Genomic DNA, 17,337 nt, shown 5'->3' with positions numbered 1-17,337 from the left:
GTATCTTATTTACATCCTTTTTACTTCGTATTTGAGTTATAGGATGTGTTGGGCAGGGTTGTTACAGGTTGGTTAGGCCTTGGTTTCAATTCCTTGTCGTTCAGTTTTTAGGCGTTCCGCTCGAGCGGGTCTTCTTGCGCTCGAGCGGGTATTGCACACCTCCAGTATTTCGGGTTCCTGCAAAACTTCTGCAGATGTGATTTCTGCGCTCGAGCGGGTTTGTTTACGCTCGAACGGTGGTGCTCGAGCGGGTCGTTTGGCGCTCGAGCGGGTAGTACTTTCTGGGTGTAAGTTCTGGAAGGTGGAAATCTGCGCTCGAGCGGAAGTGCTTTATTCTTGTGTCTTGGCGCTCGAGCGGCCCTTATTGCGCTCGAGCGTGTCCAGAGTTTTGTTCTTGGCGCTCGAGCGTCGTGTTCTCCGCTCGAGCGGGTCATACGTATATGAGTTATCCGCTGGGTGATTTTAAATCACTTTTTACATTTCTTTCTCTCTCTTACTTTTTCTAAAAGCTATTTTGAGAGCTTCTCTCTCTAAAATCTTGCCTTCTCTCTAGATTTTGATCTAGCTAGGGTGAGTTCCTTACCTTCGGTCTTTGTAAAAGTCGTGTTGATCGTCGAGGGCGTCGTTTTGATCTGAAAATCTTGGTCTTTGGAGCACGTTGGGTTTTGTCATCCTCTCCTTTGGGGCTCTGGATTTGAGGTAGGGATATCCTACTCCTCTCTATGGATTTTGTCTTTAAATTTTAGTATTTTGAGATGTTGGGGTTGGTTTGGTAATTTTGTGAGAGTTTGGGGCCTTTGTGTAATTTTAGAAAAGTTGGGGTTTTATTCGTAATAAACCTAGGTGCATGTTTGGCATAGAGAAATGGAATAAATGTTGAATCATTGATGAAATGGAACCTTAAGGGTTGTAATGTTAATTATGGAAAATCACCTAATTACATTGTTGATTAATTGGGATAATTAATTGTGAGAAATGAGGTTATGAAATGGAATGGTTGAGATTGGGAATGCATGGGGTTAAAGGGTGTAGTTGAATTATTTATCACTCACCGAAGTGAAATGTTGATTTAATATCCATTTGTGCATTTATTTTCTGTTTAGAAATAACTGCTTTGGGCTATCGGTGGAGGATAGTCGTGATTGTTGTAGACAATGCATGATGATTAGGCAAACTAAAACTAATCAATTGAATGTGTCATAGAGTATGACGGTGGATTGAATACATTAAATTTATGTATTGATTGATTGTGTATAGAACCCTTGTGTTTATATGCATTGTGTGTAGAGGAGGAGATGGGGGATGTACTCCGCGGTTTAGGGGAAGATGAGGGATGTACCTCTAAACCGGATAGTGTTGGGAGAAGATAGGGGATAAACTCCGTAGACATAGCTCATATGCTTGTCTAGAGAGATGAAGATAGAGCTCATATGCTTATCTTTGAGAAGTGTAGATACAGCTCATATGCTTGTCTAGAGAAGTGAAGCTAGGGCTAATATGCTTATCTTTGTGAAATGTGGATATAGCTTATAGGCTTATCTGTGAATGTGGGATATAATTGTTATACATATCTGCTGAAATGATGATGGAGCTAATATGCTTATCTATTGAAAAAGGGAAAATGAAAAGTAACTTGGACTCATAAGTCGTATGACATAAAACGTGATTTATGTGGATGTATCAGTGTTGGCCATCTATCAATTGCTAATCTTTTAGTCATTGTTCATGGTTGGTTTAGTATATTTCTACTGGGCTGTGGCTCACCCTATATGGGAATATCATTTTCAGGTGCAGGTAGCATGCCACCTCCAAGGACGTAGCTTGGGAGGCTAGAGGCAGGCGGATTCTTTTGTTGTTTTATTTTGATGTATTACATGTAATCTCAAGCCAAGGGCTTAAACTGTAAATGAGTTAGCACTCTTTTGTTGTAACCAAGTGTTAACTTGGAAAGCTGTAAGCCCGTAGGGCATTTGCTTTTGTTGTTAACATGTAATACTCTTGTAAGAAACTACCCTGATGAATAGAAGAATGTTTATCTTTATTACCAATTCATGTCTTTATTGATGGGTTTAATGTTATTATTTCGAGGGCGTTACATGATGGCTAAGGAACCAAACTTGTACAAGCTTAATGAGTACAAAATAAGACTCAACAAAACCATAGCCCTATCATGCATGATCAAGGGTGATGGCGACCAAGGAAAGTGGCACTTTTTATCACTTTGAGTATGAAACGTCCAATTTTCCTCGTGTTCGAATTAACGTTCGACCCGAACACATGCAACGCAACACATAAGATGTTTATCTTGCCTATTTTACTTGTTGATTTTGTTTTCTCATTTTACGTTACCGATCCATTCTTTAATTGATTAAGTCCAAGGGTGAGTGTCCTCTAACGGAAAGAGGGCTTAAACCACAAGTTCCTTGAGCATGAAAGAGACCTCATGCCGTTGATAATGAACTCCCAAAGGAATTAAACCATTAAGCATGAATGTCTTTATTTCGCACTCAAGCCAATAAGGGGTTTAAAGCCACTTTTAAAGTAAATGAAAGAGTGAAGAATAGAGGGAGATTGCAGAGATTTCAGTGCTGAAATGGAGTGCAAAATGACACTAAAGCATGCGAACAACTCATGCAATTCGTGCTAAAAAGCCTAAAACATTAAGCTAGTGAAGCCTCTTTATACTACAACCACACAATACAAGCCTCAAAGGACCAAACCAGCTCAAAACAAAGCTAAAACCAGTCAAAACAATAGCAAAAACATGCTGAGATTAAGGTACAAAATGCTAGAAAAATATGCTCACATGTTAAGCTATTTAGGTATGCAAACAAGACACAAGGAGGGGAGGCTACCCTCTCTAATTTTGGACTTCAAAATAAGGTTTTTGTCATTGAAATGACTCTGAATTTCAGTGGTTTAAAGGCTCAAAAAGTTTGATTTGAATATGCTAAAAGATGGTGCAAAAGCTTACACAATTAAGCAACAAAAATGGTGGATTACCCCTTTACACAAAATAGCCTCAAACCATTATGTTAAGCCTAAAAAAAAAAAAAAATAGAGTTTTTTGTAGTTGAAAACCAGCTCAAAAACAATACAAAAGGATGGCAAAACAAGTGTGCATAATAAGCTTAAATGAGGTAAATTCTCTACCTTTGAAGCACAGCATAAAACAGCCACAATTTCAGGCTAAAACCTCTTTCCAAAGCTCAAACTAGGCTCCAAGGGACCTCAGCTCCAAGGTGGTCAAGTTTGGTTAAGGGTTAATGTGCAAAAGTGTAGAGAAAACTAACTACAAAGCACAAAACAAGAAGAGAGAGAGAGAATTCTAGAGAGAGAAAGAGAGACATTTGATCTAAATTTTCTAACCCCTCCAAATGGGGGAGGGCACCCCCTATATATAGAAAATCAAGGTTTAGGCTTGAAATCATCCTACCATACACGTGTATGGGGACGCACTTCAGTGAACAACAGCTGGCACAACTGGCAAACAAATATTTGAAAAAGGAGAAAAATGGTCGTCGGCCACCACTGATGCCCGGCAGGCACAAGTCATGGCCAATAGGCTATAAGGCTAGTCGACAGGCCACCCTCTCCTCCGGACTTGAAACAAGAAGCTCTTGGTCCAGAACCAAGCACAAAGCAGATAAGGTTCGAAGGCTCAAAGACGAGGCACCCAGCCAAGACCTTCGGGCACTCAAAACGAACATGAGCATACAAAATCATCGAGTGTACAAACGACGATGTCCAAGCAAACATTATCTACACTTATATGTTCTTTGCGTTGCATTTGCATTGGTGCGCTTAAGTCACTGTGTTTGTCGACTGCTATTCTTGGACGGTTTGTTGGAGGCTTGCCCAAAAGGCTTGCCAAAAGGTTGACCGGTCATGGGCTCTGCCATGTTGGAAACACAACCCTTGGATTTGGATTACCGCTGTTCTTCTTGATCCACCTTTTACTTCTTGGTGTTAGGTGTGAGAGGTATATTAGGTATTCTTGCTTAGGTACCCTTTTGACCATTCGACCTAGTTGCATATAGTGAAGCTATAGTGACTATCCCAACTTAGGACAGGATGCCACCCATTTGTAAGATGTTGTGAAACTTATTGTGCGAAATAGTGTAGCCTAGATCATGCCGAAAATCTAGGACAGGGTAACCTTACCCCCTCATAGGGGTGTTTTGGTTCTTTTTACTTGGTATGTGCTTTTTCAGTGAGACTGTACAGGATGGTTCATATTAGTGAAGTTTGAAAATAGAATTCAGTGGGGATTACAGTTCAGCTATGTGTCTTGACTATTGTGGATTGGGGCCAAAGTGCTGTTCGATTTTGATTTTGTTTTTCTTTCTTTCTTTTTGCTAGGTAGTTTACCATCAGAGCTTCAAAAAGACCCAATATTCTCGAAGTTGTGTGGACTCATTTCGGCAGGCTGTGCAAAGCTCAAGACCTTGTTGGTGGTCAGCTCGTACTAGTCTCGCTTCCTTCAGTCACTCGACGGAGAAGAAATAGACGGTTAGTAGTATCAGTACAAAGCACCCCACAAACACCTACCCGTTCTCAGTTAATCAATTCACCAGCATCTAGTTCACTCTGATTAGCAATGACACAGAACACAACACCAAACACAGAGGAATTTGCCACCATGATAATTGTTGTTCAAAGAACTATGGATACTGTAAACCAGAGGATGGCTACACAAGATGAAGTCATTGTCGATCTGCTTCGTACATCTGGGGTATCAGCATCAACCGTGCATCCGGTCCCTACTGCTCAGCCGAACCCGGATCCATCCCCGCTAGCAGAAAATCTATCAGTCACAGATCCTCAGGACATATTTCCTCCAGTTCCAGCTTATCGTCCTCCGGTTTAACCTCCTCCAGGGATTTTTTCATTTGATATTAATGAGATTGATCCAGCCTTGGTCAAGATTGCCGGATTAGAAAAAGCATTGAAGAAATCTCAGGGCTTTAACTTTATTCCAGATATCGAAAATGGGTACACTAAGGCTTCGGTTAGATTACTGGAGAAATTTAAGATGCCCCACATCGACAGATTCGATGGGAGTGGGGATCCAATCGTGCATGTCCGATTGTTTGAGGCTCATGGGTTTGTCTCGAGCGCAGAAACTTTCATTGTTTGGAAGGACCCTGTCTGATGTGGCGGCCATTTGGTATGCTAAATTAGAGGACTCTACAAAATGGAATTGGGAGGAGCTATCTAAGGCAGTTGTCAATCAGTACTCATATAACACTTAGATAGAAGTAACCATTAGTGAGCTGGAGGCTACTGCCCAGAACCTCAAAGAATCGTTTATCGATTTTGTCGTCCGGTGGAGAGCCAAGGCAGCCCGAATGACAAATAGGCCTGCCGAGAGGGAACAAGTCTGTGTAGTGGTTCAAAACCTAGAGCCATACATGCTGTAGAGAATGATAGTGGCACCGTTGTCCACATTTTCTTCCTTACATGAGCTGGGGGTCCATATCGAGAGTGCTTTCAAAAAGGGTATCATCTACGGAACCAGCGAACCCGCAAGAAGGCCGTTCTTTCAAAATACCAATGCTAGCAATAGCACTATTCCGCGACCAGTAGTTGTTAGCAACGTTGTCACAATGGCCAAGATGGCTGATCCTTTTGCTACTGCCACAACCTCATAACCTTCACAAAATACCGGTCCACTTCGAAACCGTAGAGTTTTTACTTCCTCTATATGTGCCTAACTCAAGCCCTCAAGTTATTGATGTGAAGGGGACATCTCAAGCCTCTCGATCCTTGACCATTTCCAGATCCATTGCTACCCAAACACGACCCTACCCAGTTCTATATCTTCCATCAACAACTTGGCCCTTCCACAGACATGTGATACCGCCTACATTATGAGATTCAGGATCTCATCGACAACAAAGTCATCGCCCCACCCGCAAAACCAAACGTAACTGTGGAGAAGTGGTTTGGAAATACTCTTCTGATCCTGGGGGACGCTCGTGATCCGTTGATAGTCACCTGAAAAAGAATAAACACTCCGGTCGGGGGTACCGGAATTAGCACTCCGACGGACAAGTTAGTCTCAACACTCAAGATTACTTATATTCTAAATTAAGCACAACAATTCTCACATACCTTTCTTAGTCTATTGTTCCTTTATTTATACTCGTTTCCTGCGCCTCGGGGCCAGGTCTACTTTTCACTCATTATCCTTTTATTTACTCAGCTCCGTAGTTCGGTATCTACTCGGCTTATCTGTTTTATTTGGCTTCCTGATCGTGCAGGAAAAAGCCGAGTAATATCTGTCTTCTAGAGTACACTTCTGATTCTTCCAATTATTCGGCCCCCACAATTGCCCCCCAAACACCCCTACTAGCACTAATTAGTTGGCGTGTTTGGTTTCTAGTCTGGGAAGTCAAAAATTCGGTGGTTAATCCTTTCCCCGATGCGTGTCAGAATGCGTACATGCCTTTTGGTCATTGTAACGTTTTCCTGCCACATTCGCGTTTCTCTCGCATTTATCACGATTTGAAACGTCAGTCCCTTCAAACGCACACTCTTTTGAATATTTGAGCCTCCTGGATTGCCAGTCGGTATCTCTTCTCTGTCTCGCGTTTTCTACAACTCCTCTCCGTCTCTTCTTGTCTTCTTTGCTTTTCGTAAGTTTTCTTCTTTTTTTTGTAAACCTACTTTCTGTATTTATTTTTAATTTAGAATATCCTCGGGTCCTTACGAGAATGGCTAAACATTTGACATACCTCCTTTTCGAGGGTTGAATTTCTGGGTTTCGATAACATTTCTCTATCCCTAACGATGTCCATCTATCTCTAGTAACGGACAATACCCTTGATATGGAGAGGAAAGACCAAAGTACCATCGTTTTTCCTCTCATTTCCATTGCAGAGGGCAGGGTTCGTTTTCCCCATCATCCATTTCTTAGGGCCGTCCTCCGCCATTGGGGTATGATTCCTTCCTAACCCAATGTGAACTTCTTTCGAATCATAATGGGAATCGTAGCGTTGAACCGGCGCCTTAGGATCAACCTTGGCATTTCGGCGATTTGGCACTGCTACGGTTTAGCCAAATCCTCCGGTCGGCTCGGGCGCTATTTTCGCAGGGCAAAAGGACACCGACCATCACTTGGTTACCATGCTTGTCAGCTCTGACAAACGAGTTGACGATGTAATGGTCAATGTTCGTGGCAATTGGGAATTCGGCGAGGGCGAAGATCACCTAGACCCTATTCCCAGAAAGAGGGGCGAACCAGGTTGCCGTGTAACCCTTGTGTCTATTGATCTTTCTTTTATTCGGTTTTTTCTTCAAGTCTAATTCTTTGTTTTTGCAGGCAGTAAGTTGAAGAGGATTTTGACCTCGGCTGACGACGCAGTCCTTGCGAAAATTAAGACTGCACTAAAGTATTTTGGTCGTCCAAACGTACAGAATCAAGGGAGATCTGCCCATAAACTCTTGCGGTACGAGCCTACTTATACTACGTTCTCGGCTGCGGACAACATTCTGATCTCGACCGGCGAACATCACCTTACGGCTCTAATCTTCCCCAGCATCAAGACCCTTAGGCAAATTAGTCTCGAAGCTTCCGATTCGGAACAAGACGTAACGCCAGTGGTCAAGGTAGTTGCCGAACCAACGAGAGAGTTTGCTGCGGAGGCCGAAGCGGTCGATGAAAATTTAAACTCAGCATTCGAGGCAGCCAGTCTTAACCAGCCTAACTCGCCGTCCACTTTGGGTTGGGCGGAATTTTCTTTCGAAGATATTTTTATAAATTTGGAAGACCTACCCGACACTTTTTCTGAAGGTATGGCTGGGGAAAATCTTACGCAGATGGCACGAAAGAGAAATTCCGAACGAATGGCCGCCCGAAAGAAAGCCGAGGTCGCCAGTTCTGAACCTACCCCAATTGAGTCTTCGCAAACCGTTATTGGAGGAGAGACGACTCAAGTTATTGTGGTCGAGACGAAGAAAGAAGTCGACCAGCAGTTTACAAAAGAATGGTTGATTCCAGAAGGGCGGGGCAAAAAATGTACCGCCGAGGGAGAAGTCGGCTCGGAGGATAGCCCTGCTGGCAAACGGACTTAATTAGAGGAATCAAACATGGTTCATTTCGTTGTTCAGCCAAAGATAAAAAACACGCCGATCTCCTCTGACGTATCCATCATGAAGGATCCAGCTGTAGCGTTGAGCTTGGCCGCCTCAGTTTCGCAGCCGGCTAACAAGGCCACCTTTCGAGGACAGCCGGATTTGGTAGCTATAGCGTTAGCTGCCCAGTCGGCCCTTCTGGTATGTGTCATTTTCTTGTTTGGTTTGGTTTTTTACGATATTTCTTGGTATGTGCTGATCCCAACTCCTTGTTTTGCAAACGGTTAGAAGGATAGCCGAACTAGGCCGCTGGCATCACGATGCCATTGAAAGAATTGGCAGCTTGAAGTCTAAAGCTGAAGGTGGGAGGAGTAGGGCCGAGTTCGAGGCGATGAGGGCCGCAATGGAAAGTGCTCGAGCCGAAGCTGAGAAGGAGAGGGCTCGGACTGCTGACCAACTCAGATCCGAAGCCAAGGGTAGAGTGAACGTGAGCGAGGAATCACTCAAGTTAGTTAAGGAGGCGCTTGCCAAGGTAGAGGCCGAGTTAGAGGAGTTGAAGAAGGCCAAGGAAAGAACCGACTCTGAGGCTTCTACAGCGTTCGAGGCTGAAAAGAGCGCTGCCTTTAAAGATTACGTAGAAGAAGTCCCCAAATTCGAGAATCGGGGATTCAAACATGGGTGGCTCAAGGCTCTTGCTGCCAGTGGAGTTACATTGGCCTTGCCAATTCCATACGAGTAAGTGGACGTTGAGTCACTTGAGTCTGATCCCGAGGATTGATTTGGGAGACACTCTAGTTTTATTAATTATTTTCAATTTCAATGTATGTTTTTGTTTAGTGGATTTCTGTTAGTACAAGGTAATTTTCATATATAAATTAGTTACTTCTGCGCTCAATTTATTAATGAAAATTTCCTTTCCATTTCACTGTTACTTGTACGCAGTTTTTGATATTAATGAAGAGCTTTGCCTTTCATTACTGTGGCGCCGAATAGGATTAGTTCATGGGCATTCTATTAGAAATTGACTCATGGGGCGGCTGGGGCCCTCAAGCCGAATAGATTGATGAATTTGCCCTTGCCCCAGCTGGTTCATGAACATTAAACGTCGAATAACACGAGCTTATGAATATTGAGTCGCTTCATGAGGCGGCTGGGGCACTCAGGCCGAATAGATTGATGAATCTGCCCTTGCCCCTGTGAGACGGCGAACTTAAAAACCGATTTAAATCTATGGATCTGATCTACTTAAAATGAATTCATAAGGTGTCGAATATTGTACTGATGAATCGATTCATGGAACGGCTGGGGCACTTAAGCCGAATAGATTGATGAATCTGCCCTTGCTCCCGTGAGACAGTGAACTTAAAAACCGATTTAAATTTATGGATCTGATCTACTTAAAATGAATTCATGTGGTGCCAAATATTGTATTGATGAATCGATTCGTAGGATGGCTGGGGCACTCAAGCCGAATAGATTGATGAATCTTCCTTTGCCCCAGCTGGTTCATGAACATCAAACGCCGAATAACACGAGCTTATGAATATTGAGATGAATCTGCCCTTGCGGACGTTAAAACTGCCGAATAACAATGTTTGATAGGGGCACATGACTCGGTCGGCGCCAGGCTGTTGTGGTTTTCAATATTAATGAGATTGCCTCGGAGATGCTGCCCTCGTAGGGAATAAATGAATGGACGTCCTATTTATGTGCTCAGTGAATAACTCAGTCCAGCTCTTTAAGGAAAATTAAACAAGTGCGAATGTCAAATAAGCTTTTCTTCAACAACGGAGGTGAAATGAAGACGCTAGTTGAGTTAGGAGGTGCCATGAGTCGAAGTGGTGAACCTTTGCGCACGGGCAGTAGGACTTCGAGGGATCGGGAGGGACACCAATCTCCTCATTGTCGAAGTAAGTCACTTAGCAGAGACAAATAGCCACAACGTAAGTCTCCTCAACCTCGTCCTGGAAGGGAATCCGACGCGAATCCTCGCCTATTGAGTTTTGCGGTCTTCGTGGGTAATAGACCAATGACAGAGACGGATTCGATCATTCGAGATCCAAATGTGGCAGTCGAGTTTGCTCGATAGATTTTTCCACCCGAAGTTTAGCAGTCGATGGTAAGGCGGCCGGACTTCGAAGTGTTTCGTGAAGGTGTTCATGGGGCGGTGAGGGGATTGTACACGACTTATGAGATCGACATGCGTCTCCGCGCCGCTCGCCGCGACATAGAACAGAGAGATGAACGCATTCGGAAGTTAGAAGCTCGCGCTGAGAAGGCCAAGCATGAGCTAAAGGAAATCAAGTCTGCCAGGCCCCAAGCAACCACCCACCCTAACCCGGTTGTCGAAGAGAGGGTTACTCAAAGGTTGATTAGTGATGCGATCGCCGATCATAATACGACTAGCATGTTCACGATTGAGACTGCGAGGGGTACGGCTTATGAAAAAGGCTTCCATGACGGCCGAAAGGTCGGGATTCAGAAGACCAAGGAGAAACTCACCGAAGAAGTCTGCCGATGTGAAAATCGTGGATTTAAGCACGGTTGGATCAAGGCACTTCGACAAGTTGAGAATCTCCAAGCGGCAGGATTGGATTCGGCGTTTCCATCGTACTAACAGAGTGATTTACCCTTCTCAGCTTTCGAAATTGAGAAGAGTGATGATGATGAAGTCACCGAACCGAAGAAAACCTTGTAATGATTATGTAGATTGAAAGTGAAATTATGTATTTATTCGGCACACGTGTATTTCGACTTCGGAGACGTCACGAGCCGAGGGCGCTCCAAATTCGGAGGCTTTTTTGGCCCAAAGACGTCGTGCGCCGATGGGGCTCCGAATCTGGAGACTGTCAGCCCATCTCTAGTTGCTGTTTAGATAATTGGGCCATTTTAACTTCGAAAAGCTGAAAATTAGTACATGGAATGGTTGTGGCCAATATCGATCGGCGTCCGTATTTTGGAGTTCAGTGTTTAATGAAATCGCCGCGGGGTCACTACAAGGATTAAAAAAAAATCACCTCAGGCTCTTTGCGCCAATAACTTCACTTACTGTGTTTAGACTCAATTTAAAACAATTACGCTGCATGGGGTTAGATAAGTGTGAATGTCAAATGGAGTTTTCTTCAATCAGCAGAGGAGAAGCTCGAACTTTGGCTGAGCTTGATACTGCAATGAATCGTGAGGCCGACGCAGCGCTGCGACCGTTGAGCTTTACTATTTTCGTAGGGAATTCCTTTCTTGTCCTGGATCTTGGCATTGACGTTGTCTATGGTGTCAAAGCTTTCCACCTCGAGGGTGATTGTCTCGCCAGTATGAACATCGTGGATTCAAGCGCGGTCAGATCAAAGCATTTCGAGCTGCGGATGCTCTCCAAGCAGCGGGCGCTGATTTGGTGCTGCCGCTGTACCAACGCGACCACTTCCCTTTTTTTGCCTTCGAAGTTTGAGAAGGTTGAGGATGAAGGCGACGCTGTATGACGATAGATATAGTAATGCTCAAATGCGGATTGCGTTTTTGTAATTACTGTTTAATCGAATAAAATGTGTTATTTTAAAAGTTTATATATCTCGTTCTTAATTAAGCATCTTTTTTCGATTAAGCATCTTATCTCGTTATGATGCTCGAATGTTGGCACGTTTTATTTTGTTCATGTGGTTGTGCCGGCTCAACTTGCATATCCCTGCTTTAATTAAGCATTTTTTCATACGGCCCTTGAGCGTCGCCCGGCAGGACACTATTTGGTCAGCCGAATTTGGAGGCTTTATCGGCCAAAGATGTCATGTGCCGATGGGGCTCCGAATCCGGAGGCTTTTTGGCCAATCATGATATCCACGAAGGGCGCTCCGAATCTAGAGGCTTTAATTGGCCAATTGTGATATCCACGAAGGGTGCTCCGAATCCGGAGGCTTTTTCGGCCCAAAGACGTCATGCGCTGATGGGGCTCCGAGTCCGAAGGCTTTTTGGCCAATTGTGATATCCACGAAGGGCGCTCAGAATCCAGAGGCTTTAATTGGCCAATCGTGATATCCACGAAGGGCGCTTCGAATCCGGAGGCTTTTTCAGCCCAAAGACGTCATGCGCCGATGGGGCTCCGAGTTCGGAGGCTTTTTGGCCAATCGTGATATCCACGAAGGGCGCTCCGAATCCGGAGGCTTTAATCGGCCAATCGTGATATCCACGAAGGGCGCTCCGAATTCGGAGGCTTTTTCGGCCCAAAGACGTCATGCGCCGATAGGGCTTTGAGTCCGGAGGCTTTTTTCCGTCGCAGCACTTTTTAATTATATTTCGCAGTGGGTGGGATTACAACTTTTCAACAAGAATCCTTGCATTTCAAAAGTGGAATGTGTACATGGCGAACCATTTAGAACTAGAATCATTCCCCACAAGTCGGGTTTAATGACAGAATTTTCACAAGTGCGTCGGGTTCAAGGGCCATGGCAGACTCCTTCCTGATATATTTCTGAGCCGATATGGAATCTATCTGATAATGGCCGTCTCAGTTAGGACCCAATTTTTCATCAACCGGTTTCTTGTCATCCGGAAGTGCCTTCAGGATCAAATCTCCCGGTGTAGCGACGCAGCTGAACGTGTTGATTATGCGACTTGGCAAACTGTTGCTGGTATCGCCTAGGGCTTCCGTGGCTTTAGTGGAGTCGACCTGTGACTCGACACTTCAGTGGAGTTAATCTGTGACTCCGTTGGTGTCTTTCCAGAAAGGAGATAACATGCTTGTGCGGACTGCTGAGAACCACAGATTTGCTCAATGCCATGTTCGGTCGGGAAGCGTAGCAGCTAATGATAGGTGCTTGGGATGGCCTGAATAGTATGCAACCAAGTTCGCCCCATGATGAGATTATACGACGAAGGGAGCTTCACGACCACGAATTCCACATCCACTGTTTGGGGGCTTGCTCGAACGAGAAGTGTGATTTTCCCCAACGGGGTACTTTGGATTTGCGTTGAAGCCGAATAATGGATGAAGAGCCAGCAACAGGTCTGATTCGTTGAAGTCGAGTTTGATGAAGGTCTCGTAATACATAACCTCCGAAGTGCTCCCCTGGTCTATGAGGACACATTCAATGGTAAATCGATTTATGTGTAGTTCAATGACCAATGGATCAATATGGGGGAGTGTGATGCCGATAAGATCGGAATCGTCGAAGCTAATACTCGGAGCTTCGGTGGGCCATTTCGTCGGTGTGCGTTGCTTCTGGGGGGCTGACTGAATTGCGTGTACGGTAAAAGGCGTTGGAAGGTTGTATATCATATGAATGACACTGAGCGGAGGTGAATCCTGCCGAAGGGCAACTGTTTTGATTGCGCTCTTTCGGACATGTTGCTGGAGCCGACCATCTTGCACCAATTCCTCAAGGTGGTCTTTCAAAGCATAGCAACTATCCGTATCATTGCCGTGATCTTTGTGATAGTCACACTGCCTATCCCGCCTTCTTGTGTCGGGAGGTCCCACCATTTTGGACGGTCATTTGAAGAACGGAAGATGTTGGATTTTGGACATAACCGAGCTGATTGGCTCTGACAGCTCTGTATATTTCTTGTCGGCGCGCTTTGTGCGCTTACTATCAACTTGCAGTTGCTCGTTTGCTCGGTGTGAGCATTGATCGCTTGATCGGCAAGAATCCCGTTTCTTGTCTTGTTTAGCCCATTGTCGTGGTTCGGGGCTCTGAAGTGGTACGAAACTTATTGGCTGAGTAGTTTCAAAAGGGGCCATTTTGTTGGCTATGTGTCCGGCTTTAACCCGCAAGGCGTCATCTTCCACTTTGCAGTATTCCTCTACTTTCTTCATCAACCCCCAGACTGTTTTGGGGGGTCTTTTAGTTAAGGAACTGCGGAGGGCACTATCTGGATGTAATCCCATTTTGAAGGCGGTGATGGCCATGCAGTCGTTGCAAGCGTCATCAATAAGATTAAAGCATTCCCAATATCGCACCGAATATGTTCTTAGTGTTTCTCCTGGCAGGATTTGCATCGCCCAAAGAGAGTCGGCTTGTTTCGGTTGGACCTCGTTAGTGATGAATCTAGCCCTGAAGGATTTCTGTAATTGGTGGAAGGTTTTGATCGAAGCCAGCTCCAGTTTATAATACCACCTGATAGCCAATGGTCCTAAACTGCTGGAAAATATTCGGCACATGAGGGCCTCGTCGTCTGCATGCAATGTCATGGCTTGCTTGTAGTGGCGGATGTGGTCGGTGGGGTCTGATTTGCAGTCGTACAAGGTGAATGACGGTGCTTTGAATTTCTTCGGTAGTACTACCTTTGCGATCCGTTGTACAAATGGGTCGTGTTGATCTTCATCCGAACTGTTCCTTCTTCGCTTGTGCCTTATACGGGGACTTTCTTCAGAAGAACTGGTAGTTTCAGGTTGCTCCTTCTTCCTGGGCTCCGGGGATAACAAGTCGGAGTCGCTATCAGTGTCGTCCTGTCGGGCTCGAGGTCGTCGACCACCTGCCTTCAGAGATCGTTCCGGATTTAGGCGTACAGCTTGTTTGAACTTCGCCACTTCCAAGGCCAAATCTTCACGAAGACGTTCATTTTCTGCGATCATGTTCTGCAACGTTTGTTCGTTTTGCTTTGCTTGTTCCATGATCGCTTGCATGGCTTCATGCTTTGGAGTCGAGGGTGAGGCGAAGTTTAGAGCACGTCTTACGGGGATGGTGTCCGGTCCAAGCCTGTTTGGTCGAGTGAGGTCGTCTCTCTACGTGGTTTCATCAGTGACTATTGGAGGGTCCTCCGTCACGCCCGCCATGGATATGCTTGAGTATTCCCATAGACGGCGCCAATTGTGGAGAAGTGGTTTGGAAATACTCTTCTGATCTTGGGGGACGCTCGTGATTCGCTGATAGTCACCTGAAAGGAATAAACACTCCAGTCGGGGTACTGAAATTAGCACTCTGACGGACAAGTCAGTCTCAGCACTCAAGATTACTTATATTCTAAATTAAGCACAGTAATTCTCACATACCTTTCTTAGTCTGTTGTTCCTTTACTTATACTCGTTTCCTGGGCCTCGGGGCCAGGTCCACTTTTCACTCATTATCCTTTTATTTACTCGGCTCCATAGTTCGGTATCTACTCGGCTTATCTGTTTTATTCGGCTTCCTGATCGTGCAGGAAAGAGCCAAGTAATATCTGTCTTCTAGAGTACGCTTTTGATTCTTCTAATTATCCGGCCCCCACAGTAACAACCAACCCGCTCCCTGCACATAACCAAGTCCCCCGCCCAGAAACATTAACCACATCCATACACTACCACTCACCTTCAACCCCAACATATACATTACCTCATCCTATCTAGTAAAACTGGAGGTGGTTATTCCAGAAGGCACAAACACGTGCATGATGGATTAACACCATAAACCCTACCCAGGCCCGTGGCAGTAGAAGTGGAGAAATAGAAGAATTCATTGAAAATAGAGTCGTCTGATACCCGTGTCATAGAAAAAGGGGTCTCATTTGCGGGGGAGTATGATCCCAGCTTATACATTGTGGCCATCGATCAGCCAAAGCCAGTGGTCATACTGCCGAATTTTCTCAGCATTAATGCTATCGAGGAAGACCAAATGGCACATAATCAGAATGAGTGGCCCGTGCAAGGCCTGCATGACTTAGCAAACCTAGAGGAGGATCTGGCAAAATTAGAAGAGGATTTTGAGGATCTTTACTTCTTCGAGGAAGAAGACACAAGCTATGTACATATGGAATGGTGGGACTCGAGCCATCCAGAAACTAGCAATAGGTGGTTGAGTGAGGAAGAGTTCGATGTGGAGGAACAGACAAGAGAGACCGGTAGACAAGAGAAAATTGCTGTTAAGGGTAAGGCTGAGGCTGCACCTCTTACTGAGAATGAACAGCACTGGAATAGTTTCAAAAGGAAAGGATAGAGGAAATCCAAGGGAAGATAGCTCTGGAACAAGGCAAAGGAAAAGGGAAATAAGAACTTGAAACACCGGTAGGTGATGCCCAAACAACCAGAAAAGTCGAATGGGATCCCAATGACCGAAAGAGGATGTTGAGGAAACTCAGAAAGTACCGGGATGATGGAACTCAAGCTGTGGTGGAAGAAAAATGGTACGATGATGGGGCATATAATGTCAATATGCTCCGGATAGAACCCGATGCCAGTCTGGTCGTGACTTTGGGAGAGTGGTGGGAAGACAGCGACCTATGTCACGCATACACTAATGAAGGTTGGAAAGTTGATACCTAAAATGACACCTGGTATACGGATGAGATCAACCACATGACCCAGAGTGATCAGTACTTCAAACCCGCAGCGTTAGACCAGCCAGTTGGAAAGGAGGCCAAGAAAGCAAAAGAGAGGGATATGGAGGAGAACATGGCCTTGAAACAGCTCAAGAAGATTCAGGCCAACATATCCATTTGGGGACTGATAATGGCATCTCAGGAGCATAGGCAAGCCCTGCTCGAAGCAATGAACTGAACCAAACAGCCCATTGATACCACCACTGACCAATTGGTGTCATTGGTCACCTTTAGGGACGTTATGCCAGCAATATCCTTTACGGATAAAGAATTGCCTCCTGAGGGCGCCAATCATAACAGGCTTTTGTATGTAACCTTGGAGAGTCGAAAAAAGTGGATTCCGGTGGTTTTAGTAGATACCGGGTCGGCGATCAATGTGTGCCTGGTCAGAACTACCTATGCCATTGGTTTGAGGCCAATTGACTTTACACCTACGACTCAAGCTGTCCGGGCTTATGATAATACAAGTCGAGATGTCATGGGAACGTTCATGAGCAATATCCTGATCAGCCTGTGTGAACATGAGGTAGAATTCCATGTCATGGATGTTCCGGCTACATTCAACCTACTATTGGGAAGGCCTGGCTCCATCAGATGAAGGCTGTGTCATCAACAGTCCATTAGTTAGTGAAGTACCCCAAAAGGCAGGATTGCCACTGTGTACGGTAACTCTGCAATCCATCCTCCCTAAGGAACCACTGCACCATTACTGGAGATCATACATGGGGAAGATGATGTGTTCCTTTCCCGTTTTTCACTGGTAGAAGCCTGGTTGGTTTAAACCATTATGGCAGAGGGCGATGGAGATTATGTGAGTGTGCAATCCATATACATGATGACCAAACAAGGACATATGCCTGGGTCGGGATTAGGTCGAAGTGGTAGGCAGTGAGGTACTGTTGCTAAGAAGCTGAGTCATAACCCCTATGCTTTCAGATTGGGATACAAACCTACCGCTGTAGATTGGCAAAGGAATGG

Source organism: Camellia sinensis, chromosome 7, assembly GCF_055761805.1.
Source record: "Camellia sinensis isolate YWXY chromosome 7, ASM5576180v1, whole genome shotgun sequence".
NCBI classification, from domain to species: Eukaryota; Viridiplantae; Streptophyta; class Magnoliopsida; order Ericales; family Theaceae; genus Camellia; species Camellia sinensis.
This window is presented reverse-complemented; position numbering follows the sequence as displayed.